This window comes from Numida meleagris, chromosome 12, assembly GCF_002078875.1.
Source record: "Numida meleagris isolate 19003 breed g44 Domestic line chromosome 12, NumMel1.0, whole genome shotgun sequence".
NCBI lineage: Eukaryota > Metazoa > Chordata > Aves > Galliformes > Numididae > Numida > Numida meleagris.
Window position 1 is genome coordinate 1,992,525 of NC_034420.1, and position 24,336 is coordinate 2,016,860.

The window sequence follows — 24,336 nt, forward strand, 5'->3', positions numbered from 1 at the left end:
GAATACAGTCCTTACCAGACAGACCTAAGTTGCTCCAAATTGCTGTCAGCTTGAAATATCTCACTGGTAATTTGTTTTCAAATACTTTCTCCCTAAATTTGATTTGTTGCCGTACAGTGGAAGATCTATTCGGCACGGCATCTCGGAGAGCGTCCCTGTGTCCCCTCGCCGATGGTGAGCTATCACTTCTAGGAGCTGGCAGCATTTGTTATAAAAAGGGACATCATTGCTTGAAAAGCAGATTTTGTCTGAGGACATGGATCTGCTGCTGTTACAAATAGCGGCCAAGATCACTGGGAGGGAAGTCATCAGGGAAAAAAAATCGCATCTCCTCTCATCTCTCAGCCTGTCCGCATGGGCAGCTGGCAGTGCTCAGTGCCCTGGGGCATGGAAAGGATGGGGCAGCACTGTCCTGCTGTCCTACTGGTTCCCTAATTTCCTAAGGAAAAATATTTCATAAATATCACCAGGATATTTCTTAACCAGAGAAAATGTTGGTGGGGTTTTCCACCTCCTGGGGTATTGTAGAAAAAGAATGAGCATTCCACCCAGCACATTCATCTGCTGATCTGCTTTGCTCCAATGCAGAAGAGAACGAAGTAGCACTGACTTGGGAAGCATCCTGCTGGGTTCAATGGTGTCTTGTGGGGCATGTCTGGGGCATCCTCTTACCTCTGAACATGCATTCCCAGCTCTCCAGAAACATACATCACTGAAGCAAAGGAGGACAGCATATGCCTCCAGCATCGCTTACTTCTGGGTCTTTCCAGGAAAGCATTGGCAGTGTTAGCATATTCCTGCTGATGTCAGAACGGTGCCGCACTGTATCTGGAGCAGCAAATCCCCAGGTGCCACTGCCAGGCTTCGGGACTTTGTGTGTCCTCAAGCACAGGGACATTTCTCCTCTCTGCAGGAGAAGCTGGAGCAGCACAAACCCACCTCTTGCTGCTTAGAAAGACATATATCTATGCATCACATCCAAACCCCTTCTAGAGCCTCATGGCAGGAACTGGAGTTGTAAAGAGCTCAACCATTTATAGCTCTAATGTTGTGGGAAGCACCAACCAGCCGCGTTCGTCCTGCTGGAGCAGAGCAATGGGTTCCCAATGGGACTGAGGAGCAAGGAGCAATGCCACAGTGCAGGGCACCCAAAGCAAAGCAGTTCACACACAGTCCAACCCCAACTATCACCACCCGAGGTGCCTCCTCTTTGTCCACAATAATGAGCACCAGTTAGGTGGAGTAGGAGATTCCTTAAATGCAGGTTTAATTGGGTAAATCAGGGAGGGATGATAGGTTTTGTAGCTCCACAGACATTGTGTCAAAGGCGTGGTTTGGAGATTTTAGGAGGGAGCCTGTGGGATGTTTCTCCAGAGGGACATGGGGAGAAAAAACATAAGGGGGTGGTTTGGAGCCAAGTGGAGCACCTCTGCTTGCCTGATTTAGGACAGAAGAAGGGAACTACCAACCAGAGCTCCTTTCTCATCAGTCTCCATCCTGGGGTACATGGACTTCTCGGGGAGGGTCTGAAACCCCAGCACCTTTCACTCAGCTGCTTTGCAGTGCATCAACCTGAGCAGTGGTAGAAGAAAAACAACGAAGTAAGAGGAGTAGAGTGCCTGTAACCATGGCGATGCTCCCAGCTCCCTCTGCAGCTGCATCCCTCCCGCTGCATCCCTGGGGCTGGCAGGCATGGGGAAGATGGAGATGCCCCACAGCAAGTGGGGATTGGCCCCACCAACTGCATCTTCCAGGGAAAAAAGTGCAATTCAAGGGGAACACTCACCCCAGATAATATGGAAGTGGTAGTGACCACGCTGTGCCACCAGGGCCTGGGTACACCCATGTACAGGATGAGAACTGCCCAATGCAAATGTTGGCATGAGTGTGGTCCGGCTCCATCCCCAGGGGGCATCGCCTTGCTCCAGCTCCATGCTGGTCCTTCCTTCTGACATTTGGGCCACTGGGAGATGCTGGGCCACATCCTCCAGCACAGCCTGGATTTCAGCCCTTGGCAGCTGAGGAACTGCTGGTTTGGCTCTCATTAAGGGAAAGTTGTTTAATTCCTTCGCAGCTCAGCGCCGCCTTCCTGCACAGCTCTGTTAGCAAGGTCTGCACACAGAATATTAGGGATTAATGAGACAGGTGATTAAATGCAGTTCTGCTTAAATTCAATCCCGAGAGAATGGACGTGGAACTGCCCTGCTGTGAATTAGGCAATAAAGTGGGGGAAAGTGGAAAACATGGCAGGGACTGGTTCTGTTTCATTAGTGCTCTCGTGCCTAACGATCCCAGCACCTCTGCTGTCAGAAAAAGGCAGAAGGCACAATTATAGCACAATTCCAGCAAACCTGTGCAGGCTCTGGTCTCGCACTGTGATCCTTGGCTGCCAAGCCAGTATATAAAGGATGTATAAGGGCTGGTGATGCACTTGGGTGGAAGAAATAGGGCAAAACAGCCTTTCAGTGCCAGCATTTCCAAGCCTTGAGTCCAAGAGCTTAGCAGCAGCACCACCACCCACTTCTTCCAAGGGAACCAAGGGCATGGGTTTGCCTCGTGTAGTCCAGGGTAGCTGGGAATGCAGCAAGATCCCTGATTAAAGAAATCTCATCCCCAGGATCATAAATGAGCCATCAGATGTCAGCGTCAAAGCCACAAGCCCCCAACCCAGCTGTCCTGTGCAGCTGGGGACATCCACGCTGGCAGGTCCGAGGCAGTTAAGGCTGCCCAGCCCATGCCCTCTGCTCACAGCTTCATTTTCCTTCCAAAATACCAGGATAAAACTACCCCTGAGCATCACTAAAGTCCTTGAGAGAAGATAACTTCAAATCCTCCATCTGCTTGCAACGCTCCACCAACTGAGAACAGGGAATAGGCACAAGCTGAGCTCTCTGTGCTCAGCAGCAGCAATGTAGCTCCTGCTGAAACATCTGGGTTTGTGCTCCCCCAAACCTTGCGCTCAGATAAAGCCATGCTTTACTTGTGCTCGGCTCATGCTGAATACAAAGAGGCCAACTCCTGGTGGCACAAGGGCCCAAATTCCCACTTTCTCCCGTTATCCAGGTACAGTGAGCTGCTCAGGAACAGAGCATGCTGCCTGCAAACCTCTGCTCTCTGTTCCCTGAGGTTTGCTCAGAGTTCATGCCCCAGGCTGCAGTCTGATGGAGCGAGCCAGTCCTGCGCGCTTCAGATGGATATAAAAAGGATATGCAATCAGACATGCACTTAAGCAAGTATATTACCAAGCAAAATGACTTTGGTTTGACTAAGCTAATTAAAAATGGAACAAAGCAATGATCAGATTAAGGTCATAATTAATAACTCCATAGGTTCAAATTATCCAGTCACCAAATAAATACTGCATGTCAGCGGAGGAAGACAGCAGATGTCTGGAGGGTATGGGTGTCCTGCTCAGAGCTCCTGCAGAGGCAGCAACTATCTCTGAGTGCAGCTTACTGAGGCATCGCATTGGGTTCACTGTCAGGAAGACCCTCTTTGTAGGGCTCCAGGGTGTGGGAATCGTGGGGACTGCAGGTAGGTGGGGGCCCCTGGGTCCCTCATCCCAATAACCAGTGCAGGAGCCACCACTAGCAGAGACCACATCCTCTTCTCTTCCCTTGCAGCCATTCTCCTTTGGGGGATTTGTAATGCTTTGAACCTTTTTAAGGCATCACAGAGCCACCTGTGACAACAGGTGCTGTTAGCTACGTTGTCTGTGGGCAAGGAGGAGACCTCTGCACGTCCCCAGTACCCCAAGGGCTTTGCCTCACACCTTGGCTGCCTTCAGCTCTATCTCACTCAGTGTGAACCTCCCAGAAAGGATTTGACATAGCGGGGGGAAGAAAAGCTTTGTCATGGCTGAAAACAGGGCTTTATTGCAGTCCCAGCCCCCAAACCTTCAGCCCCTCTCTTGCAGGTGGCAATGACCCTTAATCATGGCCTAAACCACCTCCCACTCCTGGAATACAGCTGGGGATGGGCTGCCACACCAGCGCATCCAAATTTATAGAAAACAACCCAAATTTTGCATAAAACCTGCAAGTGGTGGCTGCCTGCTCCAGGCTGTGGGGGCAAACTAGCAGTCAGGGTCTGGCCCCAAGACCCTCATCCCTCCTGGCAGATGGAGGGGAGGCACAGCCACAGACACACACTCAGGAGCCCTCTGTACCAGCAGCAGAAGCATTTTCCCAGGGGAAAAAAACCTTTTATGATTTATTACTGTTCACAACATAAAATATCATTGCAAATCTAGCATTTCATTGCTTAGGCTGCAGCCCTTGGGAAAACACTGCTAAACCACACCAGCAAAGCCCCAGGCGCTGCAAGAAGCCACAAATCAATTGCATGAGAAGCCACAGCACTCAGGTCCCTGAGCAAGAGAACCTCAGGGCTCCATGTGTCCCTGCCCTGCACCCCCTGGCACAGCAGCAGCAGGCTCACATGGCTCATCCCCATGGCAGGAGGGCAGGCACTGGGATTCCTCCAGGTGATCCTTCCCTGCTGTGCTTCCCTGCAGCTCTGCAGCCGGGAGGGAGAGCAGCACCGCTGTGCTCACAGCAGCTTCTCAGCACCCTCTGTCTTCTTAATTAGGGGAGACATTACTGCCTGTGACACAGGTTTTGAGGCTTCTGTCCTGCTACCAAAGCCCTAAAGAGGCTTGAGCTGCAATTTGGTGTCCAGCAGGTACAGGTGAGCAGCACCTGGAGGTGACCTGATCCCAGTGCTCCTGCTGCTGGGCAGCGCCGGCACTGGGGCACTGCTGGGTCTGCCCTCTCTGCAGGGCACCCGCACTCATGGCTGAGTATCACAACCTCTATGCCAAAAGAAATCTGTTTTTGTGTTTAAAAATGTTAAGGAAGCAATGTACTTAGAAACAACAAAGCCCTCCCAGGTGCACAACAGTAGGTAAAAACCCCACAGCGTCTCCTGGCTTCAGTAGCCAAAGGAGAGAACAAACTTAATTGCTTTTGTAATGAGACGTGGAGGCACTGTGCTGGTGGCACAAGTGAGCTTTGCCCAGTGGTTGTGGGAAGTGCCCCTTTGTGCAGCTGCAGGGTTTGGTGTGTTGGTGCATCAGGGAAATGCCGTTCCCACGCATGGAAGGGAGTAGCTCCTCAATACAGGCCTTTGGGAAGCACAGGACCGCGCTTTTGTTAAAAATGCTCAAAGCACTCACAGGAGCAGCAGCAGGGAGGGTGCAGGGAGCAGTGCTGCACCGCTGGCTTTGTCCAACACTAAAACATTTCCCTCAGAAATGCATCCCGTTGCAGTTTCTCTGCAGTTTCCAGCACAGACAGAGCCTTTGCAAACAGCCCAGCGCTGTTTCTGCATGTGTTTACACTCTGCTATTTTGGGAGCCTGTTGCAGACCCTCTCAGTTGCTCTAGGAGCGGCTGCATTCATTGAAATGCCAGCCCTGCTGCCTATTGATGCTGGGATTTGGGGCATCGCATCCTAAATCCTCAGTGTTTGGCCAAGTTCACATGTTCAGAGGACTGTGGCAATGCTCTGGGTATGGAGTTTTGTCAGCAGCAGCTGTAGCAGAGCAGCCAAGAGCAGGAGGCTTTGCCAATTACACGATCCCACTGTTAATTATCTTCATTAAGAACACGCCGCTGGGTGACATCTCCACAGTGGTTGGGTCCCACATCCCCAGAGCTACACCTGTGGACATGTCTGGAGCATTCTGAGGGCTCAGGGTGATGGGATGGTGGGGTGGGGGCATGCAGGGACCACCCCATTGCCCCCCAGCTCCTTCCTCCCCATGCAGGAGGAAGAGGAGGGAGCAGGGATGCACAGGAATGCTCCACCCCTGTCCCCAGTGCATCCCCACGCTGAGGACATGAGAGATGGGGAAAGCTGGAGTGTCCCCTCCAGTCCCTCCTATCCCAGCCTGTTCCGTAGCCCTCAGTCACTGTTTATGAAAAGCAAATGTTTTGCTGTTAGCTAATCCAGCTTGTTTGTGAAAGCCCTGAAGGCTCGTTTTAATTGCGAGTAAATGATTCTTAACGATATAAATCAGAGCCAGCAGAGGCCGGGAGCATTTGTGATATCTTGCACTGTAACCAGGAGTCAAGAAATGAATTAAGCTCAAATTGAAAAGAGGAAGGTTTCAATCTGAAATTGGGCAAATACGAGACTTCATCAAGTAGAGATAATCACTGTGCGGGATAATAATGAGGCTTCAGCTTAACGGTTTTGCACAGAGAATCCCTAACATGCCCGTAGCAGATTTTGCTGCCGCAAGCATTGCAAGAGACAACTCAATAAGGAACCCAATGGGGAGCAAACACCGCAGCTGCCCTGGTGCCCCCAGCCTTGCTGCGTGCACTTCAGTCCCTTTGGGTCCCAAAGCCGTGGGCATCCCAAGCACTGCTCCGATAAGCCCCTCCATGTGCTTACAATGGGTATTTTTGGGAAATGCCTTCCAGTAAATGGCCTCACACGGCTGCCTGGGAGCAGGGCCCCCATTCCTGGGCTGTTTCAGGACAATGGCACTGAAGGGCACAGTGTGGTGATGGGACCTGGTGGGCAGGTGGTGTCCGGCCTTGGGGACACGGATAGCCTTTTCCAACTTCAGTGATTCCACGATTCTCAACCTCTACTGACAGCCCCGTGCTTATCATGAAGGAGTGAGTCACATCCTCACCTCCACCCTCAGTAGCTGAAAGCTGACTGGCTTTGCCTAATCTGCTGCGCAGCCATCAGACTAAATGCAGGACAAACACATTCATGTAGTTTCCCAACAAGTCCACGGTCTCTAGGTATGAAGCGAAAATCCATCGGGCAAAGGCGGAAGAGCTCACGCAGCCGCTGCCCTCGCAGTGCTACGTGCTGTGTCCTCGGCAGAGCATTAGTCATGGAGATGCCATGAAGTCAGCCAGGATGCTCGCTGGACTGAGCAGGAGGGAAAAGTCAAGCTCGAAGGCAAGGTGAATTGTTTCTTGGCTGTAAATTATATTTTTGAACCAGAAATGAGGTCTCTTCTGGGAAAGGGTTGAAAAAATCCACGAGCTCAGGAAAATAAATGTATTCACATCACCACCCACCCAGGCCAGCACCCAACCTCTGATAGCCACCAGGGGCTGGGGCAGCCCCTGCCTTCACCCCACTTGGCTGCCGGCACCGTAGGGCAAGTGACTATGAAGGGTTGACCTGAGACCAAAGCAAAGCCCAAGTTTTTGGCATCCCTACTGGAAGAGGGCTGAGCCTGTGCCCACACTGGTAGCAGTGTTACCCCATGGGTCCCAAGGCGTGGAAATGGCCTTCTGCTCTCCCCTAGACCCCAAAACACAGCACTATTGTATGACACTGAGACCCATCCCAGTACATCACATCACCACTGCTGCTCCCTGTTCTGCTGCATGTAGGCTCCATGTGAAGGACATCACTTCTCCCAGAGAGCTCCCAGGTGAGCCCAGCCAGGGTCACTCAATTGGATAGGAGTCCTGTGGGGCTGGATAGCACACAGTCCTTGGGGACACCTTTGGACCATACCAGCACTTTGCACTGAGCACCCACAAGGATGGAAGACATTGGGAGCACTGTGGTGCATGAGGGTTAATGGAGCCGGGTTGCTTTCTCAATGTGAAAACAGGCTTTTTCCTCTGGGAGTGTGGGGTCTGTGGAGTGACATGCATTGCACTGGGGATGCTCAGAGCTGCTGAGACAATCTCAAGAGTAAAGATGGATTTTTAATGCATTTATTATTGCCAAATATCTTCAATAACCTTTCCAGCACAGTGATGGGCTTTAAGATAAAATTCCAAAGTAGAGAAGAACATCTTTGCCGGGCAGGCTGGTAAAACAGCAATGCTGCCTGCCGCCCCTGCCACTACTCTTGAGAGGGTTTTGATCACTTCTCATACATCTATGGCTGCTCCCACTGCACCACAATGAAAGGAGGCAGCCCCACAGGGGGATGTGGCCCTCTGGGTGATCCCTGGCCAGCCCCAGCCCATACTGCAGGATGTCCCCACGGCCAGCGGCTTCTGTGCAACCAGAGAGCAGCTGGGTACCAATCCCATCCACCCACATGCACGTAGGGTAGGACAGAACATGACAGCGGGGTACCAATCTCATCCATCCAAATCCATGCATACAGGATAGGATAGAATAGCTGAGTATCCATCCATATGGACATAAACATATAGATATATATATATAATTCTTTTTTTTTTTTTTTCCAAGAGAAGAGCCCTTTACCATTTCAGGCACACCGCAGACTGAATTTCCATGCTGCACTTCTGATGGCACAAGGAGCAGAGCAGTGCCACACTCCCGTAACGCTGTGCTGTGTTTCGGGGCCGGCTGCCTCTCCCCGCCAGCTGCAGGGCAGGACGTTGCTCTCAGCTTGTTGAGCTCCACAAACATCTGCAGAGTTTGGGGAAGCCCCGGAGCACTGGGCTGAGCCGTGCCGTGCAGCACCTTGGGAGGCGAAGCTCCTGCGCTCCCACCCGCGGTGCTTTCAATGAGAAACTGCTTGTTGACGCACGTGGTGCTTTGTGATTACCGAACTACAGCGCAACAGATCCCACCGGCACGCTGCAGAGCTTGGGAGTGAATACACGAGGCAGGCTTTGCATCTTTTATGTGCGTTAAACATCAGCTGAAATGCAATTAATTCTTCCCGCCTGCACATTGGGGATCGCATGGTGCTGCAATATTGATGGGCTCTTGACATGAACCCACCCCAGGGTCCTGATGTTTTGCAGGCAGATGGCTTGCCCCAGCTGAAGCCACCAGGTGCGATGCGTGGCCATGACCCTGGGATGGTGCCTCCCCCCGTGGCACTGCCCCACTACTGGCACTGCTCAGAGCACAGTGGCCATTGCCAAAACATGGTCAAGAAGCAGCATTCATGAATTATTACAGCCATCTCCAAACCCAGCACAGAAGTTGTCCTGATGAACTCCAGGTGAACTTCCTCACAGCCATGAAAGGAATGGGCTGGCTGTGTGCTCAGAAAGGGCCTCTGGGGACACTGGGGCAGTGGGAAGAGCCCGATGTCCTCACCCATGCTGACCCGAGTCCTGGAGACGTTTAAGGTCACCTGGAGACCCTCAGGGTCAGGCTGGACAGGGCTCTGAGTACCCTGACCGAGCTGTAGGTGTCCCTGTCCATTGCAGGGGAGTTGAACTAGATGATCCTTAAAGGTCCCTTCCAACTCAAATGATTCAATCGTTCTATGAAAATCTGCTTTGGATCAAAAAGTCCCCAACGAGAGGCTTCCCAGGACAAGTGGTACCCTTCTGCATGAAGGTGATAGGGATGGGAAGGATGAGGGCTTCTCCTGAGACAGGTGTCCCCTGATGGGCATCACTGACTTGGGCTGGTGCCACCAGTCCCTACTGAGCATTATGGGATAGGCAAGGCGTCCAACCCAATCCAAGCTCCTGCCTCATCCCTTGGGGTCATCCCAGGGCCAGAGTTAGAAAATCCCCAGCTTCTCAGTGTAAGCAGACCAGGAGCAGGAGAGCTGGATGGGAAAAGAGAAGAGGCTTTTGCAGAAGGGACACAAAGAAATCTTTCCCTTTCCTCATTCACTCTCACCTACCCATTCCTGGGTGATGCCACCCTCATTTTGAGGGCAGTCATACAGTTCTTGCTGTGGCTCCACGCAGCATGCAGGGTGGGAAGCCCTGTGATGGGTTCCTGCTGGTGCCAAAGCCGGCTGTTGGTTCCAGTGCTGCTGCATGGAGCTGGCAGCTCCCATCAGCAGGGCTTCAGCCAGCCAAAATGCATCTGAGACACTGCTAGAGGTTGAGTTTGAGTGTGTTTCAAGAGAAAAGCAGAATTTAACTGGATGAAAGCAGAAAGACCAATTTTTTTCTCCTCTCAATAAATGTAAGTTCTACTTGCTCCCAAGTTGACCTAATAATTGTAATTCTAAATTAAATGTAAATGTATTGGCTGCTGGTAAAGGTCATCCCACAGAAAACGGCTGTGTTTGCCTCTTCTTCAGATGCATGAATACTAAGCATGTATAATTCACAGAATCATTAGCAGATAAAGACATTCCCCACCTTTGCTCCCTCACTCTCAAGCAAATCCATTGCACAAGTCAGCAAGCAAAAGGAAATCTGTTCAGTCCTACCTTCCATAGCCGGGTCCATCTGCCAGAAAAAGTGCAGTGCTCAGCGTGGCTCAGGACCTAGCAGGAGGCTGCCCGAGCTCAGGTGTGTGCTCGGAGGGGAGCAACCCCGTGCCCTTGGCTCACTGCTCCAGCAGGAGCCTTCCCACCAGAGCCAAGGGATGGGAAGGTAAGCACCAACAGAGGGGAAGTTACAGCACAGGCCACAACAAATTGTCACTTGGCAATAGGAGAACAGGCCCAGAGGCAGACATGGGCCTGAAGCCTCATCCCTGGGCACTGCTGGGAGCACTTCCCGTGCCAGCACATCCTGCTTTCATCCCCACCAGCCCCAAGAAAGGGCTGCTCTGGTGGCCCTGGTCACAGCCACACCTCACCTTGGGTGGGATGCAGCCCTGCCAGCCAGGCCCAGCCTATGGCAGCCACCCCAGGCACATCTGAAGCTGCTGTAACAGTAGGACCTATAGCTGCTGCCAAAGCCCCTCCATCCCCCAAGGACAGGAGCCCTCAGCTCCCCTCCTACCCAGCAGTACCCACAGAGACAGGATACCTACAACATAAAGAGTGCTCTACACCAGAAAACAGGTGCTGCATCATGGCTGAGCTATGGGCTTTAATTGCCCTGAGCAGCCTTACCTGGGACCCCCAGCTCTATACAAGATCTAGCTCTTCCTTTCTTCCCTTTTCAATCTGAGTTGATTCCTGTGAGCTGGTCAGTAGGGTCTAAGCTGCCCTGCAGGGTGTTCCCACCAATGTTGCCCCGTCCTGGGCACTACACCATAGTGCTGAGCTCTGTAACAGTGCTGACAGCCCCTGGCATCATAATAGCGTCAGGGCCTGCTGACAGCATGCAGAGGAAGGAGCAGGAGATAAGGCCTCCTGCTGTGCCTGGGCAGCAATTTGTGAACAAGGAGAGCAGAAAGCAGCACTGCGGGCAGGTAAGCACCGGCTGTGGTGGGTGGTTGGGTTTCAGTGGCGCTTCTGCATTTGGGCAGGGGACTGGGAGGTGATGGATGGCCTTGGCCAAGTCCTTGTTGCTGTCCCAGGCAGAGCTGTGTGCCAAAGCTTGTGGGATGACTTCTTGCTACATATCCCACTTTGTCCTGCAGTGAGGAAAACATGAGCACTGCTGGGGACTTCAGCTGGCCAGGTTCTGCCAGGTGCTCTCAGAGGTGGGGAGATGTGCTGTTGTCTTGCGATGTGTTGATCCCCTGTGAGGATTTGTTGCAGGAGGTGCCAATCTTCCTGGCCCAGCAGCACCTCTCCCGATCCTAACAGCGGGACCTGGGTGCATCTCCTATGGCCTGGGCTCTGTCCTTGTGCCTTTCTGCAGCTGCATGGAGCGAGGCAGGAGGTAGCCCCTTCCTGGGGAGGTGCTCGCTCATCCTGACACCTCTATTTGCATAGAGGCATTTGGGGCTTTTTGTTGTTGGCTGACTTATTGTGCGAGTTCTCAAAGCTGTGATACTGAATTATAAATTGAGACACTGTATCCGTGAAAGATTGCTCTTTGACTATAGGCAGCATTATCGAATATGGCAGTCACAATAAATGCTTGCTATAAAGCCTAGCTAAATATGCTCTGCAATCCAAGATGTGCAAATCAAGCAAGGAGAAAAATAACTGTAATATTTTTTCCAAACAAATCCAGAACCTTGGGTGATGATTTTGTTTAGCTTTATGTGTTGGCTCCTTGGCGAAACGCTCTGGCAGCAGATAATGAAATGACCTACTTCTGCTGTCTTTGCTCATGACAACACATAAATTAAGAATTATGCCCTTTCAAATTAAACTTATCGTTTTTGTGGAAATGGGAGCACGGAGCAGGGCTGTGTGCTGGGAGCAGGAGCTGGTGCTGCCCGTCCCCTGGGGCTGAGCGTGGAGGCTGCTGTGCCATCAGCTCTGCCTCCTGGGGACCTCGTGGGCCTCGGGGCCAAGCGGTGCCGCTCAGCCATGGCTTAAGTAATGCTCTGGGTTTAAGGTAAATGCTGACTTGAAAGCTCCTGTAAACTGGTATTACTTAGAGCGAGTGCCCGGGGAGACCCTCCCTCTCGATGGGGATTGCTGTGCCTCTGCCTGCATGCAGTGTGTAATGCTTTGTAATACTTCCTGGCCAGGTGACAGCAAAAGGATGCTGGCTTTAATTGAATTTCAGATGGGGAGCACGGTTTGCAGCCTGTGGGGCTGGGACTTGGGGTGGGGTGGGGGGGATCTCTGAACTGTGATGGAGGCACTACTGAGCCAGAGTGTGGATATTTGTTAAAATGACATCTGTGTGTGCCCACTGCAGCCTTGGAGCTGAGAGGCCGGGTCAGGACAAGGTTGTTTAATAACGCTGTGTAATTTCCTGAGGATGTCGAGGGCTGGGAGGAAGGAGCGTGGTCCAGGAGCACTGCGTGCTGGTGGGGAGGGCTGGAGAGCTGGGGCAGCTCCTGCCTTCCCCAAACACATTCAATACTCTGTGCAGTCCATTATGAAACCAAACGCTGTATTTCCATAAGCAGGAGGCTAAATATAGAGCTCGGTGCTCTCTGTTTCTGCACCCTGGGGGCACTTTCCACATGTGCCTGTCTGTGCTGGGGCTGTGAGCGAGCGCGGGGATGTGGGGACACCTGGAGCAGGATGGGCCCATCGGCTGGGGATGGCTCTGAGCTCCCCCCACACGGGTCGCAGCTGTTCACCGTGCTGATGCCACTCCCAGAAATGTCTTATTTAGGGCAGATTTTATTTTCCAAAGCAGACTGGGGCTCAGTCTGAGCTACCTGGGGCCCCTCATTTGGAGGGATGTGCTGGTAGGCTGATCGAAGGCGCTCCAGCCTCATGGCTTGATTTTCTTCTCCCTTTTCATGGCAGATTGATTTTCCTGCCAATGCACTCTCCCCGATGAAGTTCCCATCACTGCTAAGTTCAGGCTCCACTTTGTTCTAATTATTGCTGTCTCCACACAAAGTGAGCGAGGCAAATTCTCTGGTCTATATTAAGGTGTAAGGGAGATGATAACCCTGCACAGCTGGGGAGGCTGCGGGGAGCAGTGGCTCAAAGCAGCATCTTCCCTCCTCCAGGATGAAAGCAGGAGTGGCTTTTTGCTGGAACACCCCTGGGAAGGTGATGCCCACCTGGCGTGGAGCTGTCTCCCTGGCTGAGGCAGGAGCTGCTTTTCCCTGGGGTCTGGGTTAAAGCCAGGACCTGCATGCTCCCATCACCAAGAGCAGAAGATGAGGACAAGGAGCACTGTCATGATGAGGAGAGGGGCTGGGCTGCTCCAAGGTCACTTCTCTCCCAGGCTGCAGAGTGGGGCTCCAGCCTTGTGCTGCCTCAGTTATTTCTTACTCCCTAGTACAGTTTTTCTCCCCAGAGATCTTTTTGCTCTTGCCAGATTGCCAGCACTCAAAGTCTCCCATAATAACATTATGCAGTAGAAATGCAAACTCAGCTACCCATACTCCAGGTGAGATCCTTGCATGCTGTCCTTGGAGCCATGTCTCAACAAACAGAATTTATCCCTTCCTCCATCCATCCTAAACTACAGATCTGACCCCACAAGCCACCCCAGCTCCATGCCCATGAGCATAACCCCTCATGAGAAGGCTGGGGCAGCAGGTGGGCTGTGCTGCTGTCATTATGACATCGCCTTGCCCACCAGTGGGTGGGTGTTGCTTTGGGGAAGACAACATCAGATGATGACAACTCCTGTTGTGATGCTGGGAGCCAGGAGCAGTGTGGAAGCAGTGATGACTCGTGCAGCTGGGAAGCAGTGCTGCTGTGGGTGGATGCTCAGTGCTGGAGCTCTGTACTCCTCTGCAGCTGTAGGAGACTGGGGCTGGGAGATAGAGCAACAAGGGCTGAAAGTGCCCTGAATACCAGAGCAGCCCATGTATACCTGGAAAGGAGTTCCAGGGCTTGGCCAGACCCTAACCCTGTCCTGTTGCTTGGCACCACTGGAAAGATCCTGGTGCCATCTACTTGACCCCTGCCCTTTGGGTGTTGATAAGCACTGATTGGATCCCCTCTCAGATCCAGCTGAGCTGGAGCATGTGGAGTTAGAGCTCTTCTGAGCTGAGTGCCATTTTTCAGTTGAAATGCTGTTTTGCTCTGAAGATCCAACTCTAGACAAAAAGGCCATTTTGGAGAAGGCATTTTTACCAAAAACCTCAAAATGTTTTAAAATAATCCACCAAGGAACTTGGGAATGCTCAGGCTGGAAGGAGCACTGGAGGTCCTCTATGCCACCCCAAGGCAAAACCAACTTGAGCTGGATTTGTCTCTGAATTTATGTTGCATTTTTTACATCTTTGAGTGCCAATCTGATTATTTTTCTATTTGAAGCAACCTCCAAAATCCGATCTCCGTCAAGAAAGCTTAAAAAGTTTATGGCAAACAGTTGAGAAGCTGGATGTGGAAATAGTACTTCAACATCAGACATTTGCTGGCCTATCCTGGATCACTTCTGAGGGACACCTGTCCAACTTTGCCCACGGGCTGTGCACGCCTTGCTCCTGTCCCTTGCAGAGCTGCTGCCATGGGCACGGAATGCTGAGCTCAATCCTCTTGGTGCTGAGCGTGGAAGTGGCACCTTTAAAGGCAGAGTACCGGTGTGTGCATAAAACCATCTCTTTTTTATTACTCTCATTTTGTTTTTCTTCCTGTTACTAATCTCATTATGCTTAGGAGTGTAAATTTAGGTTGGCACAAATCTGTATTGCTGAAATATTTTACCTTAAGTTCTTCGAAGCTCTCTCCATCTGTGAGGATAATGCTAAGTATTAATTAACCAGCTAATCCTATGCAGTGCTTGCAAAACATAAAACACCGTGTGGAAGCAGGTCCAAAGCGTGATTCTGACCTCCTAACAGACTTCTTTGGGGAGAATGATTCAGGGTTTTCTCATTGCACCGAGCGGTGCCAAGCCTGATGTGAGCAGGTTTGCTGTGCTCGCACCATGCGGTGCTGCCCTGCTCCACCCCCATATCTGCATCAGCTCTGGGGGCAGTGGGCTCTGCCCTGGTGCCCTGTACCCACCCAGCTCCATTTGCCAGTGATGCGAGGGGTATCGGTGCAAAATCTGTTCATTAGTGGAGTAATTGAGCTTCTGATTTCCAATGACAGGCTGAGCCCAGATCCGTGCTGACTTGTGTGCAACCAGCATCCCTCAAAGAGGAGCTGTGGGGTTTGTGCGCTGTGTCAGGACGGGCAGGGGCAGAAATCCAGTGTCTGCTTTTGTGGTGTCGAGCAATAGGGGAAGTCTGCGTTTCTGTGCAGTGTTCTCTGCTGGGGAAAAACTCCAGAGCAGAGTGCTCAGGTAGTGACTCCTTGCTGCTCTGTGAGCCAGCGCTCACATAGCTGAGGAGCCAGCTGTGTCCCAGACCCACAGCCACTGCTGACCTGGTGCCAAGCCCTCGGGTGGCACTCGGCTGCATGGCATCTCTGCAGGACGTGAAGGCAGACAGAGCACTTTGGTGGAGTGAGAGTTTTGCTTACGTCCTGAATTACTGAACCAGGTGGTAAACACCTGTTCTTGCACTGTGGAATTTCTGCCAGAATTATGGTGGCATGTGGCAGCTGCCCTCTGCTCCTGCGCCCATACCTGCAACAACAGGGCCAGCAGTGATCCCAGCATAGGCTTGGCCACAGCTCTGCAGTTTGGAGGAGCAGTGTAAAGTCAGAGTGCCCAGATTAGAGAAGCCTCTTTTGCTGAGGGCTGCTTGGGTTTCCCATGGCTGTGAGACGAGGACAGCGTCCGGGCCTGGCCCTTGGCTTGGGGCCATTGGGCTGCCCCTGAGGAAATACAAACTGTTACAGTGGAATGATCCAGAATTCACAGAATGTCACTAGAACCAGAATCTGAGATGCTATTTCTAATTAAGTATTGCTCTGATACTTCATATTTTCTCCCAGCTTCACAATATTCTGATAATTGCAGCCACACTCCCATCCCTCTGGCTTTAATTTGCAGCCCATCACAACACTGGTTAGGATAATCAATCTTTAAGGTCATTATCTCGAGCTTTTTCCCAATATGTTCTCCTGTAGTTTGACCAGATCGTTGTGTTCTTCCTTCAGATCTTTATTTTTCTCCTCTGTGGCTGGTGGAGACAAATTACCCTTGGGTGAGGAACCATCCCCAGCACTGAGCATTCCAGACTCCACAGGGCACAGAGCAGCCCTGACAAAAACGTGCCCCCGAAGCATTGCTCACTGCAGACTGATGACAGCACGCTTCTCGCTGTGGCTGCATGGGGCACTGTGTGTGTTTGAGCAATGCACCGACAGCTCTGGGTGTCATCACCAACTTTGGTTTGTTCCACAGAGCATCCCCTGTGCAGCCGGTGGGGATGAGTCCCCGGCCACATTGGTGAGAAGCTTGTGTGACGTGTGGCCTCTTACTGGAGGTGCAGGGAAGGAAGGGAAACCAATGTAGAGACCTGAAGCGTGAAGCCTCAAGTGGAGTATTTCCTTTAATGCTTCTCCTTGTCCCTGCTCCTTTCAGGCAAAGAGTTTTTACAGCCCTGTTTGGCCGTCTGGATTGCAGTAAGGACAGCAATAACTGTCCTTTGAAGGGGCAGAAAGGAAAAAAAACGAGCTAATATGTGCTGCAGAAATTGCTGCTGTTCTTCTTGGTGCCTGGTGCCACTTCTTGAAGCTGAAGACCAGAACCTGTGCAGTGCTGGGGCAGCTGCTGGCCCTGCTGTGCCCTTGCTGCCCTGCAGACCCCGCATGGCACAACGTGTTGCTGCCTGCTCTTGTCTCAACCCAGCGCTTGCTGGCACTGAGCTAAGGGATTCTCTTATCCCCTGTGCAGAGGTTTTCCTTCTCAGAATGTTCCAGCTTGCTCTCCTCACCCTTGCACTGCTGTCCCACAGTTAAGGGCTGCTCCCCTCCACGTGCAGCCTGGCGCTTCCATTGCCGGCTCCGGGTGTCCTGGAGGTGTCTGCAGTTCTCCCAGCAATGCCTTCTCCTGTTTCCAATTATTGCTGCCTATTTTTATTTCCTTTTATCTCAAATCCTTTTTTTCCCACCCAGAAATGATCCCGCCAGAGGGCGATTCCGTCGGTAATATTGCTTTTGCATTTTAGACTTTTCAAGGACTAATGAACTTTATTAGATTATAATGAACTTATTACTCAGCGCTGCTGACCTGCTTTCTAAAGAACTTGAATTATTATTTGGAACAGGCCTGTTGAGGGACTGCCTTTTTCTTTTTGCAGTGCAGTGCTGGGCACATTAACTCTTTGGATTTCACTTTTTTTCTCAACTTTTTTTTTTTATCTGAAGATCCCTGTGAAATACAGCAGCTCTGTGCTCTGAAGAGTGTGGGCTGCAAGGATATGGAGCTCCAGCCTTCAGGAGATGTACCAAAACTGCTGGCTCCCATCTCTGGCTTCCAGGACACCGTTGTGTCCTGGCACCACTTGGGGATGCTGAGAAATGTCCCATGACCAAGCACTGAAAGCCCAGAGCTGGGACCTGGGGATGGAGGTGCTGGAGTTGTCCATGGAGATGTTTCTGACCTCTCCTCCTGCTTCGCTTCTCTGGGAGAGGGGTTGTTCAGCGTGGAGAAGAGGAGCTCAGGGGAGACCTATCGCTCCCTACAGCGCCCTGAGAGGAGGTTGTGGTGAGGCAGGGTCGGCTTCTGCTCCCGGATAACAGAGATAGGATGAGAGGTGGTGGCCTCAAGATGTGTCGGGGAGGTTCAGGTTGGATATTAGGAAACATTTCTTCTTTGAAAGAATGGTGATGCGTTGGCACAGGCTGCCCAGGGAGGTGATGGAGTCACCATCCCTGCAGGTGTTCCAGAGCTGTGTAGGTTTAACACTGAGGGCTGTGGTTGGTGGCCATGGTGGGGGTGGGTTGACATTTGGGCTTGATGATGCTAGTGGTCTCTTCCAACCTCAACGATTCTGCAATTAGTGCGCTGTCTCTGGCATTGGCTTACATGGAGATGTGTGGTTGCCCCCCCAGCCCAGGTGTGCTATATCAGGGCCTGATCCTTGTAACAAGGAGCCAGCACTGGAGCTTGAGTGTGAGCCTGTGGGGCTGTAGCTTCTGGGTGTGCATCAGCTGAGTGCTTCACCCTCCCTGTTCTCACCCTTGCTGCCTGCCTCAAGCTGTGCGCATCCCCAAAGCTGGGTTCTGCATCTTCTTGCCTACCCAGCAGTGGGGCCAGGCATTGTACTGGTGTTTGCTCGCAGTCTGCTGGAGCCCTGTGCTCCTCAGCTCAGTGTGAGCAGCAGGGGATGGATGAGATGTGAGTGCTTGAGTCAGGTGCTGGCAGGGCACCTGCTCGCTGCAAATCAGTGTTCATCTTCATGATGTGCTCTGCTGGGACAGAGGGAAGGGGGCAAGGGGAAGGGCCCTGGCTGGGCTGGCTGTCCCCATGTCCAGCTGCAGCCCTCCTGAGTAGCAAGATCAGGGAGTGTGACAGCAGGAGGTGGGAAGAGAGAAGCACGGACAGAAAAGGACCAGCATTTCCTTCCTACTGCTTCACTTGCTTTAGTGCAAGTTGTTGCAGGAGAGGCAGGGAGTGGTGGATTTGTGCCCCAGAAGTTCCCTTTCTAGAAGAGTTTTGCTACTAGGGGGAGAGGCTGAGGGTGCTGGGTGTTACAGGAGCCCCAGAATGAGCCAGAGAGCTGGGACCCCTCAGCACTTTCATAGAGCAGAGCTGGGTGCACCTTGCAGAGTGGGATGGGGTCTGAGCCCGTGGCACGGAGATGTTGGTAGGCGAGCAGTGGGGCGGGGATGCAGGGCAGAAGGGCAGAGGCTAAAACTGTCGGATGTGCATTTGTGGATGAATATTGCTGGCAATTATGATAATGGCCAGGATACCCAAACCTGACATCTTCCTCATGGATGATGAATAAGCTGTCTGACTCCTGTACATTTTTTATTCAAAACCTCAATGCCAGCTAATCCGGTGCTCCTGTGCTAAATGCTAATGAGGAGTGTACTGCCTGCTGCCCATACTGAGCAGAGAGGCAACTCCTGGGATCAAGAGGGTTAAGTATTGAAATTGTCTCGTACATTAAATAATTAGTAGACAAACAGATTGACTTCTCGAGCCATCACCAGCCCCATCTGTTTCCTGTGTGCTTGCTCTCCCTTCGCCTGATGGATAACTGGGCAGAGCCGCACTGAATTCCTTGCCCCTTGCATGGGCACGGCGTGGGGAGAGGTGGGGCTGCCCTGTCCCTGGGGCTGTAACTGGGAGCAGCTGAGCCCCACATGGGCAGTGATGGAGCGGTGCAGACACCGTGTACCCATCCCCGCACACCGCGCTGCTGCCAGGCCCCTTCCAGCTGGAAGAGAAACTGAGGGCAGAGGCCCAGGAGGAACAATTCCACTGCGCTTCAGCCCGGCTCACAACAAAACAGCGCGGAGCGCAGGCTGCGGGCCGGCCGGGGGGAACGCTTTGAAAGGCCATTTGCTGCACAGAGATGTTGCTGTAAATGGTCCAGATGGGGGCTTGAAAGCTTTTATTCCTTTATTTCCTTTTCGGTGCTGATGCTCGAAGGTTTCCTGTAATTGCTTCCCTGTTTTTACTGCTCTGCGGCTTTCCTGAAATATTTTTGTTTTAATTACAATATTGATTTAGATACAGTGCTAAAAAGACCCCTGAAAAAGTTAATGAAAAGCAATTACCAAGGAGGGCTCTAATAGAAAGGAGCTGCGTGGGAGCCGGCTCGGTTCTTGTGGTCGCTGCTATTGGTGGGCCCTGGGAAGGGGCAGGGGGGCTTACACGTGGGCTTACACGTGGGCAGGACGCTGCCCTCCATGAAGCAATGGGGAGTGAAGGTTGTGCCCAAACCTTGCTCAGCCTGGGAGCTGGAGCGATGCGAGGCACCCTCCTGCCCATCTGCCAGCACACCCCTGGTGGCACCAAGCTGTGTTCCCTGCTGTGCTCTGCTCTCCCCGGTGCGCGGCTCAGCGTGCCGTGGGGATGCCACATTGCGACCTTTTGTGCTGCGTTCTGATTTCTTGTACGAGGGCTCTCCCATAAGGCTGTTACCATGACAGATCGCTGCTCGGCGGCGTGAGTGTGACGTGGGCTGGGGAAGAAAGGAGGCATTGAGAGGCACTGAATGTTATCTTGTCAAGGTAATAAAAGAGATGAACCTTAGGCGTGCCATGGAGAAGTTGACTTTTTTCTAAAATATGACATATTGCTGGGAAAACTCTATCAAGAATTTTTAAAGGTGAAAACCCTTCATCCAGTTGACTCCTGAGGAAGGTTCCTTGGCACAGGAGATATAAAGAAAGGCTTTGCCCTCTGCTATTGCAGCAGGAAAGGGAAGTCCTATGAATACACACCGGATTAATGAGACAGAGAACTCATAAATATGCCAGAAAACCCACAATGGTTGGAGATGAAATAGATGCCTCGTTGGGATGCAAATGAAGGGATCCTACAAGGTGGTGCTCACAGCAGTGATCAGGTTGAGATCAGCCTGGAAAATACCATGCCAGTGTTTGCACAGACCTCCCTGGGATTTGGAGCAGCAGGCAATATGCTGAAATGCATCCTCTGGTACAGCCTTTGCTTTTTCCCATTGCATTTAATCCCCTCATTGCAATGGGTGTGTATGTGGGTTCGTCTGGCTCCATCCTGCCGTGCTCTGGGGGATGCTGAGTACATGGTTGCAGCATTGAGCACAGCGCTTGCTGCGTGCTGCAGGCTGGGTGCCACCTCTGCATCCAAGCTGGGGTAGGAAGGAACACAAGATACTACAATACCTCCATGTTGGGCATGGGGATGTCATGCTCAGAAGCATGTTTTTATGCATGCATGGAGGGACAGGCACGGGCTGGGGGCTCTGCTGAGTCCTTCCCTGCTCAGCTCCCTGCCCCGCAGATCTGGCATCATAAAATGGCATAGGTTGGAGGGGACCTCAGAGATCATCTAGATCCACCCCCCTGAAGGGTGGAACATTTTAAGATTGAGTGTTTTATTATACGATGTGGTCTTGTTCCCAAAATATTAATTAGTGGAAATATGAGTGGCTGGCAGTGATGCTCAGCACTCTCCTGCTCCCACCCGCTGAACCCTGTCCCCATGTCCCTCCTGGGCTCTGGATGACGGATGGCACTCCTCGCTCCCTCACACTGATCCCCCTCTTTTTGCTAGGTACAGTTGCCAGCAGCAGTGCCAGCTCTTCCCCCATGAATACCAATGCATCAGCCCAGCACGGGGCGTTTCAGCTCAGCAGCGCTGTGTGTGTCCCCAGGCGGTGGCAGCTGGTACCAAAGGTGGTGGCCCCAGGCTGGCAGCGGTGAGTGCCACTTTTCCATACACAAAATGCAATCAGCATCCAGCTGCTATTACCAGCACCGCTTGTTATTGATGATGGCAGGTATCACACCCTGGTGCAATGTGGACAGCATCTCCCTGCCCTGAGCCTGCTGCTGATTCGTCCCCATCCAGCTGCCCCCATGCATCTCCCAGAGCTGTGTTGGGGTTAGTGCTGTGTCCTCATAACCTGCAAACACCACTGTGCAGCCTTCTGGGGCACTGAGATGCGCTGGTCCTGTTTTGCACAGTGTGTTGAAAGGAAAATAATGGATGTCTCCAGCTTAATGGTCTAAAAGTCTGTCTTGTGCAGAAAACCCAGCGTCCCCAAATCCATTTTCATTTATAACATTATGAGCAGTTCTGCTGGCAGCAGTTTCTCCTTCACGTATTTATTTATTAGCGAGAGAAATTCCCCGTCGTAGCATAATGCTCTTGCTTGGATTGAGTGGCTGAAATTCAGAGTTCTGGAGCTCCAGCCCTGTGCTCAGTTTGCTCCCCATACCCTGCAGGTGGAGTGCCTCAGTGGATGAAGGCACAAAGGTGAAGCAGCTGCCAGAAAGAGGCTGAGCTCACCAGCCAAAACCAGAGCACCTTTAATATGAATTGTGCTGAAAATCCAAGGGGAGCCCCGTGTGGACCCACAGGCTGAGCTGCGACCCAGGAGGACTGAGGCCACCATAAGCAGGGTCCCATCCAGCCCTGACCGTGCGCTGGTGGCTGGTGCAGTGCTGCGGGAGGAGCGGGGCATTTGTCATCGTGTCGGTGACAAATGGCTCTGTTGAGTAGAAAAATGGGTTATTGATTTGTAAGCGGAAGTATGGGTGAGGCGGTGCCTGCTGTGCCCGCTGCTCCCAGCAGTGCTGGGAACAGGAGGGAAGAGATGCGGCCGGCCCCGCTCTGCTGCAGCCGCCCCCTGGCAGCACCCTCTACTCTCCTCCCAACCCCAGCCTGGCTCCAGCAAAGCGCTGTCAGTGCTGGGTGCAATGCAGGCAGCTGCTGCACGGAACCTGACTGCTCTGCTCAAAGCAGATGTGCTCAGAGCTGGGGGGTGGGAACCCACATCCATGATCTGCCCTGCATGGGGGGCTGCAGCTCTTGGGGTCTTCTCCTTGCAAAACAGCCTGGGTATCTTGTCCTCTTTTTTCTTTTTTTTTTTCCATGTTTATCTGCTGTTGCTTTACCCCTATCACACCTTGAACAACCTGAGCGCAATTAATCACAGTTTGCTTCTCTGTGTTTGCAGGGGATTCTTGATTCGCAGTAAATCCTGGGGGGAATAGATGCAATTATGAAAGAAATGCCCATTAAAAAGAACTACATTTGCCATAAAAAATGTCAGGACAATTGTTCTTTAGCTGTTTGCAGCGTTGCCAGCTTCAGTATACGATCCTGGTGCTCCAGCCAGGCCGTGGGGAGCAGGATGGGAACACGAAGGGGCAGCACACAGCTGGAAACCAGAGGAGGGATCAATGATTTGCTGTCAAGCGGAAGGATGGATCGAGCGACTTTCTGCAGGAATCTGCCCTTGGTCTAATAGGAGTCAGTGTTTTCCCTAACGATCCGCATGATGGAATATTCACTGCTATGTCCGCAGAGGGTCGAGATGGGAATTAGTGCTGCAATTGCAGAGGAGACTTCTCAGGGCCTAGCAGGAAGGACAGCTTGCACTGGGTGCTCTGCTGGGGGGCTGTGAGGGCTCTGCCATTGAATCGTGGGATCATAAATGTTGGAAAGACTTCTGAGATCACAGAGTCCAGCCACCAACCCATCCCCACCCATGCCCACTCACCACGTCCCTCAGTGCCACGTCTGTGCAATTCTTGAGTGCTGCTGGGGAAGGTGACTCCACCACCTCCCTGGGCAGCCCAGGTCGGTGCATGACTGTAGGAAGTGACGAAGAGTTTGGAGAAACCTCTCTGGAGGGATGGTTCCAACTTCCCTGAGTCTGCATTGTTCCAAAAACAGCATTTCATCTCCTCTGATTTTAGGGAAAAGCCTATTCTAACTTTGGAAGCAAAGACTGGTGCCTGTATCTCAAACGCTTCAGCAGACGTTAACCCAGCTCTCCCAGTGTGGAGCAGGAAGCGGGGAGCCTGCGTTCTCAGCCAGAGCGGGCTCAGGTTTGGGCAGCCTGGGCAGCGAGGCCTGACCACCATGGAAAAACATTGGGCTTCTAAACACACAGAGTCTGGGCAATGTTATTTGTTTGAAAAGAGAATAAATAAAAAAAAATAATTCCATCCATTCCTCTGGCAAAGACAGCTGGGCATTTGGAGTGGCGGTGTTTGAAATGCAAAATGTACCTCATTGGAGAGTTGTTTCATGCCATTCATCTTCAGAGCGCGCTCTCGCTGCTTGTTTGCGGTGTGCGGCTATAAACCATGCTTTGTGCAAGCGCTCCGGCTGGCTCGGAGGTAAGGAAGAGCAAAGGATGCTAATATCAGACGTTTCAATCCCCACTGCAACCTACATTGCTCAAAGCAAGATGACTTGCAAACATCTAACACAAATGAGGAAGATGAATCGTATTCAAGGTCAGGCTCTATGCCAGGAAACCGATAGAGGCAAAAGCGGTTAATTGCTTTAGATTCCAACAGCCCCCAAACGTGCCCTGCGTACAGACATCCCTGCCTTGCGCTGCCGTGGACCTCGCCACCCAAACCGGCAAATAAAATAGGAAATGGAGGTGCTCGTCGTGAGTTTTAATGTCAAAATTAGATTCACTGTTGCCTTATGGTCTCTGTAATTACCAGACATCACTCATCGTTTTTCCCAGCTCAAGGGATACTCTGTTATTGACCTCACTGGGAAGATATAAATACATTACTGAATGGAAATACCACCATTACCACTGTGGGAAGGTCTGCACCATGGCTCAGAGGACCCTGAAATCTTTATCTCGGTGTACCTACAGCAGAGAACACCTGATACTGCTGGTGTGATAGCAAACCAAGAGCTTT

At 52.0% G+C, this 24,336-nt stretch overlaps 2 long non-coding RNA genes across 2 annotated transcripts; one reads left to right on the forward strand and one right to left on the reverse strand.

The window, feature by feature from the left end:
* Positions 526-10,926, reverse strand: LOC110405546. Its single transcript, XR_002442937.1, has 3 exons — positions 10,729-10,926; positions 1,787-2,112; positions 526-1,572 (listed from the first exon to the last, which is right to left on the reverse strand). It is a non-coding gene; the product is annotated as an uncharacterized LOC110405546 (long non-coding RNA).
* LOC110405545 lies at positions 10,937-24,055 on the forward strand. Its single transcript, XR_002442936.1, has 3 exons — positions 10,937-11,030; positions 21,212-21,356; positions 23,365-24,055. It is a non-coding gene; the product is annotated as an uncharacterized LOC110405545 (long non-coding RNA).